The sequence below is a fragment of the Amblyraja radiata genome, chromosome 10 (genome assembly GCF_010909765.2).
Source record: "Amblyraja radiata isolate CabotCenter1 chromosome 10, sAmbRad1.1.pri, whole genome shotgun sequence".
In the NCBI taxonomy this organism is placed as follows: Eukaryota; Metazoa; Chordata; class Chondrichthyes; order Rajiformes; family Rajidae; genus Amblyraja; species Amblyraja radiata.
This window is the reverse complement of record NC_045965.1, coordinates 29,634,751-29,654,649: the sequence shown is the minus strand read 5'-3', so window position 1 is coordinate 29,654,649 and position 19,899 is coordinate 29,634,751. Positions and strand designations below refer to the sequence as shown.

Sequence of the window (19,899 nt, the reverse complement as noted above, 5' to 3'; positions counted from 1 at the left end):
TCTCCGGGGAATGGCTTTCTCCTTGCATGACCTAACTGGAAGGGTGGTGGAAGTAGATATAACTTAGAATTGCACAAGCAAATTGGATAAGTATAGAAAAATGAAAAATGAATGTGTGGGAAAGAGCAGAGTTGTAAGCGTAATCAAACACTTTCAAAGGGTTAGATAAATCACAATGGACTGAATAATCTCCTTCTGTGCAAAACTTGCTGAGTGATCACTAGCATTGGATTTAAGTTATACATTAGTCATCAATAAAAAGAGACACAATGTGCTGGAGGAACTCAACGGGTCAGGCAGCTTCTCTGGAGAACATGGATAGGTGACGTTTTGGTTTGGGACCCATCTTCAGTCTGCAAATCTGAAAATCTATCAATCTGTTATAAATATACTCAACTACTGAGTTTTCACAGAAGTGTGAAAACACACACCTCCAGATTCAGGGAGTTTATTTCCAGCTGTTATCAGGGCCCTGGACCATCCTATTAACAACTAGAGAACGGTGTTGAGCTACTATCTACCTCATTGACACATGGACTATCTTTAATCAGAGTTTACTGGAGTTTATCTTGCACTAAACATTATTCAATTTATCATGTACCTGTACATAGTGGATGGCTCAATTGTAATCATGTGTAGTCTTTCTGCTGACTGGATAGCATGTAACAAAAGCTTTGCACGGTACCTCGGTGCATGTGACAATAAACTAAATTAAACTAAACGAAATCCTTGGATGGACAATCTAAAGATTCACTCCCAGCGGGGCAAAGAAATGTCTGTAGAAGGGTCCTGACTCGAAACGTCACCTATCCATGTTATCCAGAGATGCTGCCTAACCTACTGAGTTACTCCAGCACTTTGTGTCTCTTCTTTTGTAAACCAGCATTTGTAGATCCTCATTCCTCCTTATAGATTGGTCTACCGTGTAAACAACAAAGGACTTCATTATAGATACCTCAAGGAGTGCTGGAGAATGCTTATAGTAATGAGACCACACGTCTTCATCAGAATGTTAGATTTCAGTTCTGTTAATGCTGTCTCAATCAATCAATCAATCAATCAATCAATCAATCAATCAATCAATCAATCAAAGACTTTATTGTCATTCAAAAATACACCAACAAATGCAAACCTGAACAAAATTTTGTTGCATCTGGCTCACCGTGCAACATAAAATAACAAAAGGATAAAATAGATAAAAAGATAAAATAGATAAAAAGATAAAATAGATAATAGTTGCGGCACATTATATGGAATTCACGAGTCTGATGGCTCGGGGAAGAAGCTGTTGCAAAACCTGGCCGTTCTGCTCCTTATACTGCGATACCTTTTGCCCGAGGGCAGCAGAGTGAACAGTCCATGATGGAGATGTGTGGGGTCTTTTATAATGCTGTTGGCCTTGGACAAGCAACGTTTGCACGCAATGTCCCGGATTGAAGGTAGAGAAGTCCCAATGATTTTTTCAGCTGTCCTCACCACTCTCTGCACGGACTTTCAGTGGGAGGCTTTGTAGTCCCCAAACCAGACAGTGATGCAGCTGATCAAAATGCTCTCTATGGTGCCCCTGTAGAAAGTGGTGAGGACGGGATGGGGGAGGTGAGCTCTTCGCATCCAGCGCAGAAGGTGCAACCGCTGCTGCGCTCTCTTAACTAGTGATGCGATGTTTTGTGACCAGGTCAGACTGTTCGTGAGCTGCACCCCCAGGAACTTAGTGCCACTGACCAACTCCACATCGATGTCATTAATGTGTGGTGGTGTATGCCTGTGCCAGTTTCTCCTGAAGTCAACGATGACCTCCTTTCTTTTGTCACCATTCAGGATCAGATTGTTCGAGTTGCACCAGTCCACCAGTTGTTTCACTTCCTCCCTGTAAGCCAGTTCATTGTCGTCCCGGATAAGGCCCACCACTGTTGTGTCATCTGCGTACTTCATGATGTGGTTTGTACTAAACCTGGCACAACAGTCGTGGGTCATCAGGGTAAACAGCAGTGGACTCAGGACGCAGCCCTGAGGGGAACCGGTGCTCAGAGAGATGATGTTGGAGGTGTTGTTTCCAACCCGCACTGACTGGGGTCTGTCAGTGAGGAAGTCCAGTAGCCAGTTACACAAGGGGGTGCTGAGGCCCAATCAACCCAATTTGCTTACCAAGTGCTGAGGGATGATTGTATTGAACGCTGAACTAAAGTCTGATTTCCTTAGTGATTTCTGCTTTCACTAAATGTTCAATTGCCAATAAGCTTTGCTAGCAGCATGCTTTAACATGCTTTATATGGTTATAGAATCATACAGCACAGAAATAAGCTCTTCGGCTCCATTTGGCCATGCCGACCAATACGCCCCACCTTCACGTCCCACCTGCCCACATGGGCATGTTGCCCTCTAAACATTTCCTATCTGTGTACCCATCCAAATGTCACCCGTCCTTTTTCTCCAGAGATGCTGCCTGACCCACTGAATTACTCCAGCATTTTGTGTCTATCTACAACATTAGCCATCCTCCAGTCTTCCGCACCTCACCCATGTCTAATGAATAACGATGATTCATATATCTCAGCCAGGGCACCTGTAATTTCTCCTCTAACTTTTCACTGTGTCTTTGAATATTTCTGATCAGGCCTGGGAGATTTATCTACTTTCATACACCTTAGGATGTCCAGCATCTCCTCAACTATAGCGGACTGTCGTTAAGATATCTCCATTAAGATATAACATACTGTCTGCGATTCCAGAACAGATGAAGGGCTCAATTTCCATGCACAAAGTTGCACAAGTTCTGGAAACATTGCTAACTGCCAACCCTTGCATTTCAATCTCGTTAATGGGCCAACTTTCTAATGCTTTCAACTTGTCAGCAAATTAGGAGTCAAATTCCAATTTAAATCAATGTCAGACATGGACCTTAACTGTAAATTTACAACCACAAGCATTTAATGCTGAATTACTCGGACACCAAGGAACTTGCTTTGTGACTCTTGCCATTTATTTTGGCAATTAACTCAGTCCGCCAATCCTTTATGTGTAACCTGTTTCAATGTAAGTGTTAATCATGAATCTACAATAATAAGCAAATATCTCAACTTTATTTTCTAACTTATTTGATTCCTGGTGTAAAAGGGTAATTAATATAACCAACCATTTGTGCCAATTTAGATTTTGCTCACAGTAAAAATTATAATAAGACCCAAACAGATCCTTTTGTGGAGAACTATGGTGCAAAACCACCTTAGTCATGGCAGGATATTCAATCTAATGTTCATACCTTGGAAATCTGTAGGTCATAATTCTGAAGAAGGGTTTCAGCCCGAAACGTTGCCTATTTCCTTCGCTCCATAGATGCTGCTGCACCCGCTGAATTTCTCCAGCATTTTTGTGTACCTTCACTTCAAACACTGTTGAATTGAATTGAATACATCTAATAGTAAGATTAAACGAGAACTTACCAGTTTGAAGTTTGATCTGTATTTTATGAGGAGTTACGATGAGGGATTACGTGAAGAACCCGCTCAGTGCGCAGGCGCGGCATACTTCCAAGCAGCGGTGTGGAATCACAGATAGACACAGTTATTTGAAGTAAACATAGTAAAGGTAAGGAGACATCAATTTATTAGTTTGATCCATATAATGAGGGTGGGATCGGAGGGCACGTAATCCCTCATCGTAACTCCTCATAAAATACAGATCAAACTTCAAACTGGTAAATTCTCATTTAATCTTACTATTTTACTTCGGAGTCACGTGAGTGACTACGTGAAGACTTCAAAGTTCTGTGATTTCAAACCGTGTAACAGTTCATACTTCACTCGCTGCCGGAGTCATTCGAGGGAGGAAGTATGTTATCATAATCAACCATGAATCTGTTTGTAAAAACAATAATGGTGTTATTAACAACAACAAGACCAATTGCTCCCCCGGGCTTAAATTATATATTTTTTGCAGATTCTTTTTCTGCAAACGATACAGGTTATGTCAGTGGTTTGTTATAAAAGTTTGGAACGTATACTCCCTAGACCACCCTGCAGTAGCCAGGATGTGGTCCATAGGCTCGTCCATCCTCTTAGTTACTGACGTGGAAGCTGTCCTGGTGGAATAAGATTTTATACACGTTAGTATTTACTCCAGCAACTCCCAGTACCTGCTTGAGCCACTAGAGATAGTTTAGCTCGTCACCCGACCATGAGGTTTCCTGTGGCTGACCCATAAGGCTTTTTCCTCTCCCTCGGTATTCCTTATTGTGTCGATCTCTAAGTGGGTCATGACACATAAAACGTGGTTCAGGTGGGTATGCCCGGAATTTCATGACTGGACCTGATGTTCCTGGTCTGTTCTGTTTGGCCAACCCTTGAATGGGCATGTGACACTATCTGGTGTTATAACCATGTTGTCCCATCGCAGTAGATGGGAGAGCTGGCTCTTTGTGTTGATGTAAGGCCACCAGCATGTCCATCTTCAGTGTAGGCTGTTCCAGGGTGAGTGACCTGGCTGGTGATCATCCCCTAAGGTATGTCAGGATTTCACTGACATCCCAATTTGGGTGTACCTATTTCTGGGGAATGTATCCTGTATCTGATCGCCAGTGAGCGGTACCCAAGTTGAGTAGGCTAACAGAACATGTCCTTCATTGTGGTGAAGACCTGCCAGGAGCTCCAGTACAGTTTTTTGTTATAGTTGAATGTGTAATTCCTGTTTTGGAAAACAGTGTACCATTTCTTGATGCTCCTCAGGTATATTCCCTAGGATATGTGACGGAATGCTGTCATCAGGTTGATAGTGCTGCTGATCCAAGCACAGCAATGGTCTTCCCAATTCTGCAATTCTTTTAATGACCATGTCGAGGATCACTGGGAACCATGCTTGTGGACTTGGTCCACTGTAATTTGCGTAGTACCCGACTGATGAAGCCGTAGTACCTATTGAAGAGGTAGAAGGAAAGGAAAACATAGAGATTAGGTTCCCCCCACCCCTCAATACACGGGAATGTCTCCATTGCCGCTGCCTTGAGATTGGTTTCATGTGACGTAAGTTAGTACGTGGTGATTTAATTGGATATAAGGAATCGATATCTGGTGTCCATATTGCTTAGTAATTTCAGCAAATATTTTTGGTTTAATTGTATGTTTACAGTATTTAACTCACCTGATAGGTGAGTTACTGATGGTCAAACATGTTTGACGACATACGGTTTCCAATTGTTAATAAATTGTCACCTAATATCGATGTTCTCCGCCCAAGTGGTTTGGTATATGCCACCACTGTGATGTTGTTATCTTATAAACGACCATGCAAATTTGGTGGATTACTGAGCAAATGCTTCACTAGAATTAAGTAAGTTAATATATAACATGTTTAAGTCAATTCATATTGGCATTAAGTATTACAAGCTCAGTAACACACCAGGACACATAAGATGTTACTCAAAACAGGTGTAAGTGTACAACCATAATCCTTCCTGCCGATAAATTCCATGATAACACTACAGATTAATCCATTTGCCCCCATATTACAGGTATGGAGATAGTTTTGAACACTAGTATCTCAGCTCATAGGAAAGGTACAAAGTTCAGTAGTTGGTAATGCTGCTCTATCCCAATTACTTTGCCACGTAGTTGATTGGTGGTTAATGTACCATGACTGATAGTCTTAATGAATACCAGATAACAAAGTTGTGGATGGTCAACGTAAATATCTGGATATATATTTTGTGCACCGTTCCCAGAGGCACTGCAATACTGGGTCGATGCGTGGAGTGGACGGAGCAAGCCCCTATTCCATCTCCCTGTTCCAAAATTCAATTTAATATATGGTCCCTAGATAAGGGACGTATCAGATTATTAAACTGATAAGAACAGATACTACACTTGATCTTAGCCAAAAGGCCGAGAAGCGATGCAGCTAAAGCTGTATCCAAGGATAGTTTGTCGTTAATATATAGACATGCCATGACGGAATGTTTCTAAGTGTCAGGGCTAGTTGATTCTGGATAACTTTGACTTAAATGCCGCAACGCTCATCATGGTTACTCCATCCAGGTAATTGCGGTATATCCGAAACTTATATGAGAAGGTACTGAATAGTGTGCATCTTCAAGGTCGATGTCTACCATAAAGTATCCTTGGATCCATGGTAGTAGTTACAAATCCCATGAATGGGTATACCTGGTGAAATACTCAAGTGGTTTATCAACGATGGTGCGACATTCACCATCGTGGGAGGGTAGACCCCTTGGGGTGCTTGCTGAATTGGTGGCAAGATATTAATTCTATTCCCCTTGTATTTATTTTTTGGTATATAACTACCAAGAGTGATAGCTTCCTAACCAGGCGTGATTCACCCACCCCTTGTTAGTACAACCCTTAACCTTTATGTGATGGTAGGAACCATACTTATCTGTCTTCATTGTTGTTTTCTTCGGTTTCTGGTTCCTTGTTCTTGTAGGGACGATGTTTGTTGGGGGGTGGCGCATTTTCCCTGGGGCCTGCTCTGGGCCGTGGCCTAAAATGCTACGGGTTTGGCATGCAGGCCCCGAGCTTTCACCAGTACCATGAGGTAGACGCACCTGGTGGACACGTCGAGGTACTGCTGTCTGGTTTAGTGTGGTGCTCATTCCAGACTCTGCCCTCTTGTGCCGAATAGTTTGAACACTTCGTCCAGTTTTTTAGGACTGGTTTGGTAAGTGCCAGGTAGCAGGATCTGTGCTTGTGAGGTCGGCGTTCTCATAGTCCTGTTAATTTCATAGATTGAGGGCAGGTTTGTCAGTTCATTTGAGAAGTTATGAGGTATACCGTTGAACAGTAGGGTCAGGTGTTTTGCCATACTACCCTGCCCTTCTGGAATGAGCAGGTGGACATGATAGCCGACGTCAGGGTACCAAATGCATTTTTAAAATATTTAGGTTAAATGCGCTGCTCAATGTATCCCCCAATAATGGCGGGCACTTTGAGTAAATGCAATTTAGGGGAGGCGTGATAAAACGAACGCCTCATGGCTACCTGTCTTGGAGAGGTTTTTTGGAAAAGACAGGTAGTAAGCTGGCCATCAGTTGAGACTGAAAAGTCATCTCGCTAGTGGTGGAGCCACAGCGGCCACACCCAGCAGCTCTTCCTGATCCTGTACCTCAAGCATACTCCCGATATTGTAGCTCTTCCTGATCCTGTTCAGCCAGAGACCCCTCTTCATGACCAGCCCAGCCACTGGTCACCCCAAAGCTAACCACACTAAGGAGGAAGCGATGGGCAGTGCCTAGGCACTGTGGAGGGTATGCCTGAACCCCCAGCGAGACTGCCCCTCACGTAGCGTGTGGAGAGACGTCCCCTCCGACAAGTCGGAAGCCACCGGCCGGATGCCTGTTCGGATGGCTGAACATCCAGCCCGCAGTTCAGGCACTAGCGGGACTGGGCTCGGCGCGGTGATGGGGATAGCGGAGCGCCCGGTAATTGTTCCTACCGCCTTCTTCTGGAGCTTTTGTGCCTTGTAGTAGCGAGAGCGCCCCTCAAGCAGCGCGTCTCGCAGGCACCTGCTCCGTGAGCCACTCCAGCAGCTCAGGCGGCTATCTCTCTCCCCGTGCGGGTGGAGAGACGTCCCGTCCGACATCGGGAACACCTGCCGGATGCCTCTTGAGTGGCTATGCATCCAGCCCGCTGCTCAGGTACTAGCGGGCTGGCCTCGGCACTGTGTCGGGGAATTACGGAACACCGGGTAACGCTCCTGCCGCCTGTTGCTGCCCCCCTCCCCGACGGGAATACGTTCCTCCTTGAACGGGGGACAGTTTTGTTCCAGAGCCTTTTTCTCTGCCTGTAAAAAACACAAGCAGAAAAAGGCTCACCTGTAAAAGAAAACCCGACCTCAGGGTACTCACCTGACGGTCCAGTTCATTCTGTAGCAGGAGAGCCTAACTCCCGTTGCAGGCCGCTGTTGCACTGCTGGCATAATGCCGCGCCTGCGCACTGAGCGGGTTCTTCACGTAGTCACTCACGTGACTCCAAAGTAAAATTAGTCAAATATGTATACACACAAGGAATTTGCCTTGGTGCTTTGCTCACTAGTAACAACACGATATACATTAGACAATTAAAAATAATAAAACATTATATAATTTAAACACGTGAAGAATGAAATAAAATACCAGAGCAAAAGGAGGCTACAGACTTTTGGCTGTTGAGTAGAGCTACTGCTCGGGGAAAAAAGCAGTTTTTACAGTATATCTGGCTGTGGCAGCTTTGACAGTCCGGAGTTGCCTTCCAGAGGGAAGTGCTTCAAAGAGTTTGTGGCCAGGGTGAGAGGGGTCAGAGATGATCTTACCCGCTCTCTTCCTGGCCCTTGCATTGTACAGTTCGTCGATGGGGGGGAAGGTTGCAGCCAATAACCTTCTTGGCTGATCGAATGATGCGCTGCAGCCTCCGGATGTCTTAATTGGTGGCTAAGCCAAACCAGACCATGATGGAGAAGGCGAGGACAGACTCTACGATGGCAGTATAAAACTGGACCTTCATTGCCTGTGGCAGATTGTGTTTTCTCAGCTGCCATCCTCTGTTGGGCATTTTTGACAGTGTAGTCGATGGTGCACTCCCATTTAAGGTCTTTGGAGATGATGGTTCCAAGGAACTTAAATAACTCCACAGTTGTGACTGTGGTGTGTTGATGGTGAGTGGGGGTAGGGGAGGGGGAGCTCTCCTAAAGTCTCCAATGAATTCCACTGTCCTAAGAGCATTGAGCTCCAGGATGTTGTGATGGCACCAGGATGCCAGCTGTGTCACTTCCTGTCTGTAGGCAGATTCCTCCCCATCCTGGATCAGTCCAATCAGGGTTGTGTCTTCCTCAAACTTGAGAAGCTTGACAGAGGAGTCTGTGGAGGTGCAGTCATTGGTGTAGAGAGAGTAAAGGAGAGGGGAGAGTATGCAGCCTTAATAGTGCTCCTATGCTGAGGGTCTGCGGGTCCGAGATGTGCTTTCCCAGCCTCACATGCTGCTTCCTGTCTGTCAGGAAGTTGATGATCCACGGACGGAGGGGTTCAGGCACAGTCAACTGTGAACAGTTGACAGCAGAATATCTGCTGAGGATGACCCACTTCCTTATTTAGGTTATAACCTCATATATCAAATATTGTTTAGTTTAGTATCAACTAAGAGGCTGAACCAAGATGTATCCACAACTGTGATAAACAACCTTCTCATGTGTGTGTCTGCATGGAAACAGTGTTTCAACACAAATAAAGAAGGGTATTGCCTTTTTATTTTGTTTTGCTTGTTTAATTAAACAACTGACAATTAAACATTTTTGCAATAGACTCTTATCTGTACCCTTTGAACAGGATTTCTCCAGAAATCTGCCTTTCACATTTCTGGAGAACCAAAAAACTGCAAATGCTGGTTTATACCAATAATAGACAAAATGTGCTGGAGTAACTCAGTGGGTCAGGCAGCATCTCTGGAGAAAAAGAATGAGTAGCGATTTGGTTGGGGTCCTTCTTTTGACTGAAAGTAGGGGGTGAAGAGGGGAAGGTGAAGAGCCAGGGGCGTGAAAAGACCAGGACGAATCAGGGCTGACCACAAACGGTCCATTGTGGTCTAGGGAAGGTGTGATCTCGATAAACAACGTGGAGAACTGTGGAACTGGTAAAATTAGATTTAGAGTCGATTTTTAAAAGAAGAGGTTTCTGAGTACTTAGAAACACACATTAAAATAGGCCGAAGTCAATATGGTTTTATGAAAGGGAGATTTTGCCTGATGAACCTGTTGGATTTCTTTGAGCAAGTAAATAGCAGGCAAGACACAGGAGAGTCAGTGGATGTGGTTTACCTGGATTTACAGAAGACTTTGATAAGGTGTCGCATGTGAGGCTGCTAAAGAAGATGAGAGCCCATGGTATCAGATGGAAGGTACAATCATGGATAGCAAGTTGGCTGGATGGCAGGAGGCAAATAAAGGGGGCTTTTTCTGGTCGGCTGCCAGTGACTAGGGGTGTTCCACAGGGGTCGGTGATGTGGCCACTACTCTTCACTGTGTATATCAAAGATTTTGATGATGGAATTGAAGGCTGTGTGGCCAAGTTTGCTTCTTTCAGGCCTTGCTGCTCCTGATTTTCCAGTTTTCATCAAACTATTTAAAAAATATTTGTCTTGATTTTGATATCCTTTGGGAGGTTTTTTTAAACCAGTATTTACAACTTTGCCCACAAAAGATGTCCAGGTTTAATTATGTTTCGAAAACATATACTTCAAATTTGCATTGGTTAAATGTGTTCTCCACTGAACGGATGGCCAAAGGGATCTGTTAAAAAAGTTTCTTGTGCACAGCAATTAAAAGGCAGTTGTATTCTGCTGGTAGAGACTACCGGTGTAGGAAGGAACTTCAGATGTAGGTTTAAACCAAAGATAGACATAAAATGCTGGAGTAACCCTGCGGGAAAGGCAGCATCTCTGGAGAGAAGGAATGGGTGACGTTTCAAGTCGAGAAGAAGGGTCTCAACCTGAAACGTCACCCATTCCTTCTCTCCAGAGACGCTGCCTGGCCCGCTGAGTTACTCCAGTATTTTGTGTCTACCTTCGGAAGAGACTACCTCTTGCACTTAACAGTCCCCAAAGCAATTTGTTAACAATGGCTTTACCATGAGCCTTGCAAGGATTTGTTTGCCTTACAAACATTAGTTGGCATATATGGCATATAGGTCAACCACCAATTTTCCAGCACTCTTCGTTTCAGAGCCTTTCTGGATTATCTATTGTGCCTGACCTATTACATCTCTTTGACAGAACCCAGAAGATTGTAAAACCATAAACAGTTGCATGCAACAGCAATGTCAAAGGTTCATTACTTTCACTACTTGTAATTGATAGGGCTCATTACTTAATTTGTTTGTAGTGCCAGTACTTATTATTGAGTCTAATTGATAGTACTCGTTAACTCACCTGTGTGTGGCTGGCCTTATTACCCATGAATTACAAAGCTCGCTACTTGGAAAAGAATGCACTCACTATAAATTAGTTATTAAGACAATTTATTGCAGACGGCATGTGATGAACAAAGCTTATACATTTCTGAGAATCCATCTTTGAAAATACTAACCTTTGGTACCGAACAGATAAGGTATATCACAATAATTATGATTGATGCAATCCCACAGCTGTAAATAATATGATTTGCCACAATAGCTGTGAGCGACAGGATCTATTCACTTCGATATCCATTTGCCACGGAAGAGAATTTAAATTTCTGGTCTCTAGAGAAAGAGAAACAGCCTACAGATTCGACGCTGATCAGCGATTTCCACACACTAGCCCTATCCTACACATGAGGGACAATTTACGATCTTTTCTGTGACCAATTAACCCACAAACCTGTATGTCTTTGGAGTGAGAGAGGAAACCGGAACACCCAGGAAATACCCACGAGGTCACGTGTATAGAATGCAAACAGAAAGCACCCATTGTCAGGATTGAACCCAGGTCTCTGGCGCTGTAAGTCAGCAACTCTACCACTGCACCACCACGCAGTGCACGGTGAGAGAGGACTCTCTCACAAACAAAGAGACGGCAAGATGAGAGGTGTGGTCAATAAACATAAGACGTATAGAAGATCCTCACAGAGGATGATAAATCTCTGGAATTCTCTTCATTAGAGATTAGATCACTGGATGAATATTTCTCTGTGCTTTTCAGGAGTTCCTGAGTAGTTATCAAATACAGGTTAACCACCAATTTTCTGGCATCCTTGGTTCCAGAGCCTTCCTGGATTATCCAGTTTGTCGGATTTATAGAGGCCAACAGTACTGGAACAGTCCACCTAGGCCGGAGAGGAAGTGGGATACTAGCCCCCAAAGTCCGCCTCGGAAGTCGGCTATGGGAACAGGTCTGCTGGCCCAGGCCAGCTGCCAGGGGTAAATTCGACCCTGCCGATTGGCTGCAGAAGTCCAGATGAGGTCGAGATCGGCTGCCTCACCCGGCCTAGGCACCACATTTTCAGGGAGACTTCCGTGGGGGATTTCAAGCGCACTCTCGTAAATTTTGTCCGGATTAAAGGAGGTGCCTGACCACTAGTTGCTGGAAAATCGGTGATGGACCTGTGGCTAACATCTCCTCTGATCATCTGCTCTGAAGTTAGGCCACTCAGGAATCTCGCCACTCATTCCACAGGAATGCCAACACATTGCAGGCTTGGAGCTCAAAACCATCCACCCCGCAACACACATCCCATCCCAGACTTCTGAATTGCAGAATCCATTATCTGCCAGGCTGCTAATTGGAATTTGAATCACTACTGAAGTCACTTATTTCCAATGAGCTAATTTTATATTATTGCGTTCACGTAAAAGATTTATTACCAAGTTATCCTGAAATTATGAAGCACCTTTAATGCCGCACTTTGTATTATCCACACGGAGATGATCTACATAATCTAAATCAGTCAAAAAATGACAGCCAGGCAACAAATAACAAAACTGATAGCAGTTTTATTAAGGGTTGGCACTTTCCCCACTTACTGGAGATTGAATTTGGAAAGGTTTGAATATGCAAACCAAAGAGCTATAAAGAAGTCACCGAGCCTACCTTGTATTGAGCTGTTCACTCAGAAGCCTCTAGAGTGAATTGGGTTTATTGCCGAGTCAGCTCCATCCATCCCTTTAATTAGTGAAGACCCCTTATTAAATTAAAAACAAGGACGAAAGAGTCCACCCAAATGACTAACAATGAGTTTTGCAATCATCACACAGTGGCAGTTCTTCCTTCTGACCTGGTTGGACTTCAGTTGGGCACAGGCCTTTGGACTTGATTGGAAGAAATTGGTACATGTACAACAGGGGCCACAAACATTTCAGCACAAGTGTCACATTATATATTTGGCACATTGTTGCGGGCCGTAGGAAAAAATAAAGAAATGTCAACCACTCACTCAATCACACACCCACCCACTCACCCTCTCACCCACTCACTCACTACCCACTCACTCACCCACCCACCCACCCACTCACTCACTCACTCACTCACTCACTCACTCACTCACTCACTCACTCACTCACTCACTCACTCACTCACTCACTCACTCACCCACTCACCCACCCACTCATCCACCCACTCATTCACCCTCACACTCACCCACTCACCCACCCACTCATCCACCCACTCATTCACCCTCACACTCACCCTCCTACAGGGAACCTCACTAGTGATGGGTCATCCCCTTCCCCCTCTTTTAACCAGGTTACCCCGATCATACACCCGCTAGTTAAAATTCCCCTTGTTTATTTAGGCTTTAGTTTTACAGAGGTGCTGGAGCGGTGCTCTAGTGAGCCCCGGCAGTACTGCACCCCTGGGTATTAGTCACGTACTACTAACTACCACAAAACCCGCTAAATAGCTCACCTCACGGAACATGTTAAAGCTTGCTGTGGGCCGGATAAAATCTTGTGGCAAGCCGGATGTGGCCCACGGGCTATAGTTTGGAGACCCCTGATGTACACCATCGATTTTCCGTCCACCTTGGTTCCAGAATCTTGCCGTTTTGCCCATTTTGTTGGACCGACAGAGGTAACGGCCTCGGGGTGGGGTCCGAGATACCGGCACGCAAAGACCTCCTAGGACGTCACCTATGGGAACGGATCTGCCGGCTTTGGCCAGGCCGGAGTTACAGAGCTTAGGCTGCAGGGGGAAAATTCGACTCGCCGATCGGCAGTGCCATTCCCAACAAGGTCAAGATTGGCCACCTCACCCGGCCTAGGCGCCACATTTTTGGGGGGATATCAAGAGCGCTTTTGTCTGGATTAAAGAAGGCGGGTTAAAGAGAAAACCTTTCATTACCCAGAGGTGAATCAAAGGGAGATAAAATAAAACAGGAAGCACAATACAATGTTATGTGACATCAGAGAAAGAGATAATGTTTTCACCAGAACTGGGAAAATGAGACTAAAGAAAGTTTGATTTAGTTTGGAGATACAGGGCACAAACAGGCCCTTCGGCCCACCGAGTCCATGCAGACTAGTGATCACTGTACACTGACACTGACACTATCCTACACACTAGGGACAATTTACAATTTTACTGAAGCCAATTAACGTACAAACCTGTACGTCTTTGGAGTGTGGGAGGAAACCGGAGCTCCCAGAGAAAACCAACGTGGTCATGGGGAGAACGTACAAGCTCCATAAAGGCAGCAGCCAAGGTCAGGATCGAACCCAGATCTCTGGCGCTGTAAGGCAGCAACTACCACTGTGCCTCTGGTGCGCCCACAGAAGAATGAAGGGCAAAGGAAGGGGTCGTCATGTAGGAAGCTCTGTGATAGAGTGGAAAACATGGACAATGGATGATGGACCAAGGCAAATGGAGGCAGTAAGAAGATTAGTAAATAACGGAAGGTAAAACACTCCGGTGCAAACGAGTGAGGCAAAATAATTCTATTTGAGATTATCAAAAGCAAACCTCTGAAAACTGGAAATGTGAAATCTGTGTTTGCTTGTTATCTCAGATTGTTGAAGTCAGTGCTGGATGTAGAGAGAGGGCTCAGACTAAGGTGTTGTCAGAAGATGAAATGTCGTTATGTTGATCTTACACTGAGCTTTGCTGCAACAACATCGTTAACGTGGCAGGCAACTGAAAACAGACATGTTCTTCAGTGGGAACATGTCTCCCATCTGTGTTTGTCTTGATAATAACACTGTGAACAGGCAATGCATTGGATTAAAATGGCAGTACAAACAAATCTAACAGTGGCATTTAACAGGCTTTTGGAAAGGGATATGCATATGCAGGGAATTGAGTGATATGGGTTATGTTCAGGTAAACAAGTGATGGTCTTGGCATGATGTTTGGGAAATACATTATGGGCCATAGGGTTTGTCTTCTGCTATACGATTCTATTCTATGTTCTAAATCATCACCTCTTGATGAAATATTGCATTCCAGTGCAATAACATAGACTATAGAATATAGAAAAGTACAGCACAGGAACTGGACCCTCAGCCCACAATATCTGTGCCAAATAGTGATATCATGTTCAGCCCAAACACTGTGGGCCGAAGGGCCTGATCCTGTGCTGAACGGTTCTATGGTCTATGTTCAATCACAATGCCAAGATAAACTAATCTCCTCTGCCAGCAGGTGATCCCCTTCCCACAATTCCCAGCATATCCATTGCCTTTCTAAAAGAGTCTCTTATACGCCACAATCATATCTGCATCCACCACCACCCCAGTTCCAGTATCCAGTTCCAGGCACCCACCACCTTCTGTGTAAAGAAACTTACCGGCAAACGCTCCTTTAACCTCTGCCCATCTCACCTTTGAAGCACTTTCTACTTAGGCAGTCCCTTGGGATTGAGAATGTTGCTTTTACTAGTTTAGAGGATTCGGAGATGATTAATGAGGCCACTGCAGGAACTGAAGACTCTTCCACAGTCAGCACAAGGGAATGCCCGATTTTTAAACGTTTTTTAGAGATATAGTGCGGACACAGTCCTTTAGCCCAACGAATCCATGCTGACCAGAAATCACCTGTACACCAGTTCCATCCTACACACTAGAGACAATTTACACAAGCCAATTAACCAACAAAGCTGCATGTCTTTGGCATGTGGGAGGAAACCAGAGCAATGGACAGTAGACAATAGACAATAGACAATAGACAATAGACAATAGGTGCAGGAGTAGGCCATTCAGCCCTTCGAGCTAGCACCACCATTCAATGTGATCATGGCTGATCATCCCCAATCAGTACCCCGTTCCTGCCTTCTCCCCATATCCCCTGACTCCGCTATCTTTAAGAGCCCTATCTAGCTCTCTCTTGAAAGTATCCAGAGAACCGGCCTCCACCGCCCTCTGAGGCAGAGAATTCCACAGACTCACCACTCTCTGTGTGAAAAAGTGTTTCATCATCTACGTTCTAAATGGCTTACCCCTTATTCTTAAACTGTGGCCCCTGGTTCTGGACTCCCCCAACATTGGGAACATGTTTCCTGCCTCTCGCGTGTCCAAACCCTTAACAATCTTATATGTTTCAATAAGATACCCTCTCATCCTTCTAAACTCCAGATACAAGCCTAGCTGCTCCATTCTCTCAGCATACGACAGTTCTGCCATCCCGGGAATTAACCTTGTAAACCTACGCTGCACTCCCTCAATAGCAAGAATGTCCTTCCTCAAATTAGGGGACCAAAACTGCACACAATACTCCAGGTGTGGTCTCACTAGGGCCCTGTACAACGGCAGAAGGACCTCTTTGCTCCTATACTCGACTCCTCTTGCTATAAAGGCCAACATGCAATTCGCTTTCTTCACTGCCTGCTGTATCTGCATGCTTACTTTCATAGACTGATGAACAAGGACCCCCAGATCCCGTTGTACTTCCCCTTTTCCCAACTTGACGCCATTTAGATAGTAATCTGCCTTCCTGTTGTTGACACCAAAGTGGATAACCTCACATTGATCCACATTAAACTTCATCTGCCATGCATCTGCCCACTCCCCCAACTTGTCCAAGTCACCCTGCATTCTCATAGCATCCTCCTCACAGTTCACACTGCCACCCAGCTTTGTGCCATCTGCAAATTTGCTAATGTTACTTTGAATCCCTTCATCCAAATCATTGATTTATATTGTAAATAGCTGCGGTCCCAGCACCGAGCCTTGCGGTACCCCACTCGTCACTGCCTACCATTCAGAAAGGGACCCGTTAATCCCTACTCTTTGTTTCCTGTCTGCCAACCAATTTTCTATCACCTGGAGAGACTGCAGATGCGACCTGAGCAAAAACTGAAGAAAGGTCCCAACCCAAAACATTGCATTTTTATTTGCCTTCAGATGCTGTCTGACCCATTGAGTTCCTCCAGCTGTTTGTTGTTTTGCTCAAGAATTCATCCAATTACATTTGGCACAGTTGGTCATTAATAGAACCTATAGAGTTTCCTCATCTTCAAGTCATTTATAGGTAATGATGATAAAATAGTTATTTCATTTGTGATTGAATTTCAACATCAAGGGTAAGTCGCATGATGGCAGCCTCTGAATTTCAACACTAGGGGCACTGCATGATGGCAGCCTCTGCCTACAGTCTGTCTGTTTTTCCATCTTTTTAAAATTTTTTAGTTTGTTTAATAAGTATGTGCTGGAGTTTCCTAGTATTTTTATGTGGGGGGAGGTGGGTAGGGTAAGGGGGAAACCGTTTCCCAGTCACTTCCTGGCGAGGATGCGACTATTCTCCGAGTCGCGTCTTCGCCCCCCCCCCCCTCATGGCCTACCAACTGGATTGGTGAGGCCTTTCCTGCCGGACACCGGACCAGAGCTTTAGCAGCGGCGCAGCACTGGATTCACCGCGGAGCGGGCGATGCCTTATCTGGATCGCCGTTTGAAACTCCGGAGTGTTGGGCCTGCTGCTTCAACATCATGTAGCTGTGGTTTGCAGAGCTTCCAGCGCGGGCAGCGCTGACATCAACACCGTGGAGTCCTGGGATCCCTTTGTCGAGGGCCGCCAGCATGAATCTCCGCCCAGCTCGGCCTGTGGACTTCGGAAGCCGTGGTCACCGGTAGGAAGTGGCCGATTCGGAAGTCCATGCCGCTGAGGGTGTTCTTCCGTTCCGAAGTCGGAATTCCATCATCCCGGCGAGAGAGCCTGAGCATCGGGCCGCCCGTAGCGGCGACTGCGGGTGGCTCTGGAGGCCCCGACCATGGGTGAACATCAAAGAGGAGGATGACTGAACTTTGGGCCTTCCCTCACAGTGGGAAACTGATTCTGCTGTGCGGGGATGTTTAAGTTAAAGACTATCGTGTTCTGTGTTCTTTTTTTATTCGTATGGCTGTATGGTGACCACAAATTTCACTGTACCAATTGGTGCATGTTACAATAAATGCCTCTTGAATCTTGAATCTCTTGAAGTTCCATTGTCAGGAAGTGGATTTCTTAAAACTCATTATTTTTTTTTGGAGGAAATCTCTTGGGATAAATTATGATTTGTTTCTACTTTGGTTAGGGGTTCGTGAGGTGGCTGATGAGGCCAAAGAGGGAACCTGCGGCCTCTTCCACAGATGGGACAAGAGATGGTATACAACGGATTAACTGATTGAAAGATACAGCTTGGAAACAGGCCCTTCAGTACACAGAGTCCACGCCAATCCTTGATCACCTGTTAGCACTAGTTCCATGTTATTCAACCTTCTCATTAACTCCCTACACACTCGGGACAATTAACATTAACATTAACCTACAAACCTGCACGTAATTGGGATGTGGGAGGAAACCACAGCACCCGGAGTGGTCAAAGGGGGAACGTGCAAACTCCATACAGACAGCACCTGGGATCAGGATCGAACCTGGGTCTCTGGTGCTGTGAGGCAGTAGCTTTGCCCTTAGCTCGTGGAGTGGTGCACTCCTTCCAGAACTTACACAGGGCTTCTGTGTGCACCCCATCCCATGCATGGATCTGAGATTGTCAATGTCATCCTAATGCTCATGCCCCAGTTTGAATAGTCATGCAGCAGAAATCTCCAGAGGTAGATATATGACTGTGTATTAATGTGTGTGTATGTTTGTGTGCGTGCAGTGCGTGTATGTGTTTGTGCGCGTTTGTAGATGTCACATTCAATTTCTTAACTCATGATTTGAAAAGTAAATGGACAGAGTTTGCTCGCAGGCTGCTCTTAACTGGATTAAAGTGAAGTTCCTTACATCCTCCAAACAGCAGCAATTAACCTACACAATACATCTAGGAGACTGGGCAATCATGAGATCCATAGTCGCATAATGATAATATAGTAAACCCTCGCTAAACGGAACATATGGGGGGGGGGGGAGAGATGGTTATTGCTGATTATCTGCTATAACTGAATAAGTCTGCGGTAACTGAAATTGGGTACACATTGTATACATTGGGTATGCAAGCAAATAATTTCACTGTGCCTAGTCACATGTGACAATAAAGTATTCCTAATATGTACACTACGATTAGAAAAAAAGCCATTAAACATACACGACCCAATAAATAGTAAAAGACAAAATACACGATACCATGGGATGGCACAGTGGTGCCACGGCAGTGTTGCTACCTTACAGTGTTAGTGACTCAAGTTGGATCCTGGCCTTGGGTGCTCCCTGTGACTACGTGGGTTTCCTCCAGGTGCACTGGATCTAACCTACCCTAGGTTTGTCACAAGGCTTTGTCTTTGCAATGTTGGAGGAAAGATAAATCCAAAACATTGTGCCATATAGTCATAGAGTCATAGCACTGGGCCACAATCAGACATTTCAATATGTTTTGATGATGATTTAGTCATAGAGTCATACAGCTTTGAAACAGGCCCTTTGGCTCAACTTGCCCACATCGACTAACATGTCTCATCTACACTAGGTCCATCTGCCTGCGTTTGACCCATATCCCTCTAAACCTGTCCTATCCATGTACCTATCCAATTGCTTCTTAAATGTTCTGATAGTCCCTGCCTCGACTACCTCCTCTGACAGCTTGTTCCATACACACGCAACCCTTTGTATGAAAAAATTACGCCTCACATTCCTACTATGCAGTGTAGGATAGAGCAAGTGTACAGGTGATCGGTGGTCACAGCGGACTCTGTGTTTCCATGCTCTAACCATTATATAGAGGTCCATTGAGATGAGGGTTTACTGTACTTTCATATCTGTTCATTTATTTTGTAAACCACTGATACAAAAGTTCATGTTCATAAGTGATAGGAGTAGAATTAGGCTATTCAGCCCATCAAGTCTACTCCACCATTTAATCATGGCTGATCTCACTTTCCCTCTCAACTCCATTCTCCTGCTTTCTCCCCATAACCGCTGACACCAGTACTAATCAAGAATCTGTCAATCTGCGCCTTAAAAATACCCATTGACTTGGCCTCCACAACCACCGTGGCAATGATTCCCACAGATTCACCACCCTCTGACTAAAGAAAAGAATATGGAA

At 45.0% G+C, this 19,899-nt stretch overlaps 1 non-coding gene across 1 annotated transcript; it reads right to left on the bottom strand.

Moving 5' to 3' along the window:
- Positions 1 to 5,693: 5,693 nt before the first annotated feature.
- LOC116978162 lies at positions 5,694 to 5,885 on the bottom strand. Its single transcript, XR_004413401.1, has one exon. It is a non-coding gene; the product is annotated as a U2 spliceosomal RNA (small nuclear RNA).
- Between the last annotated feature and the right edge of the window lie 14,014 nt (positions 5,886 to 19,899).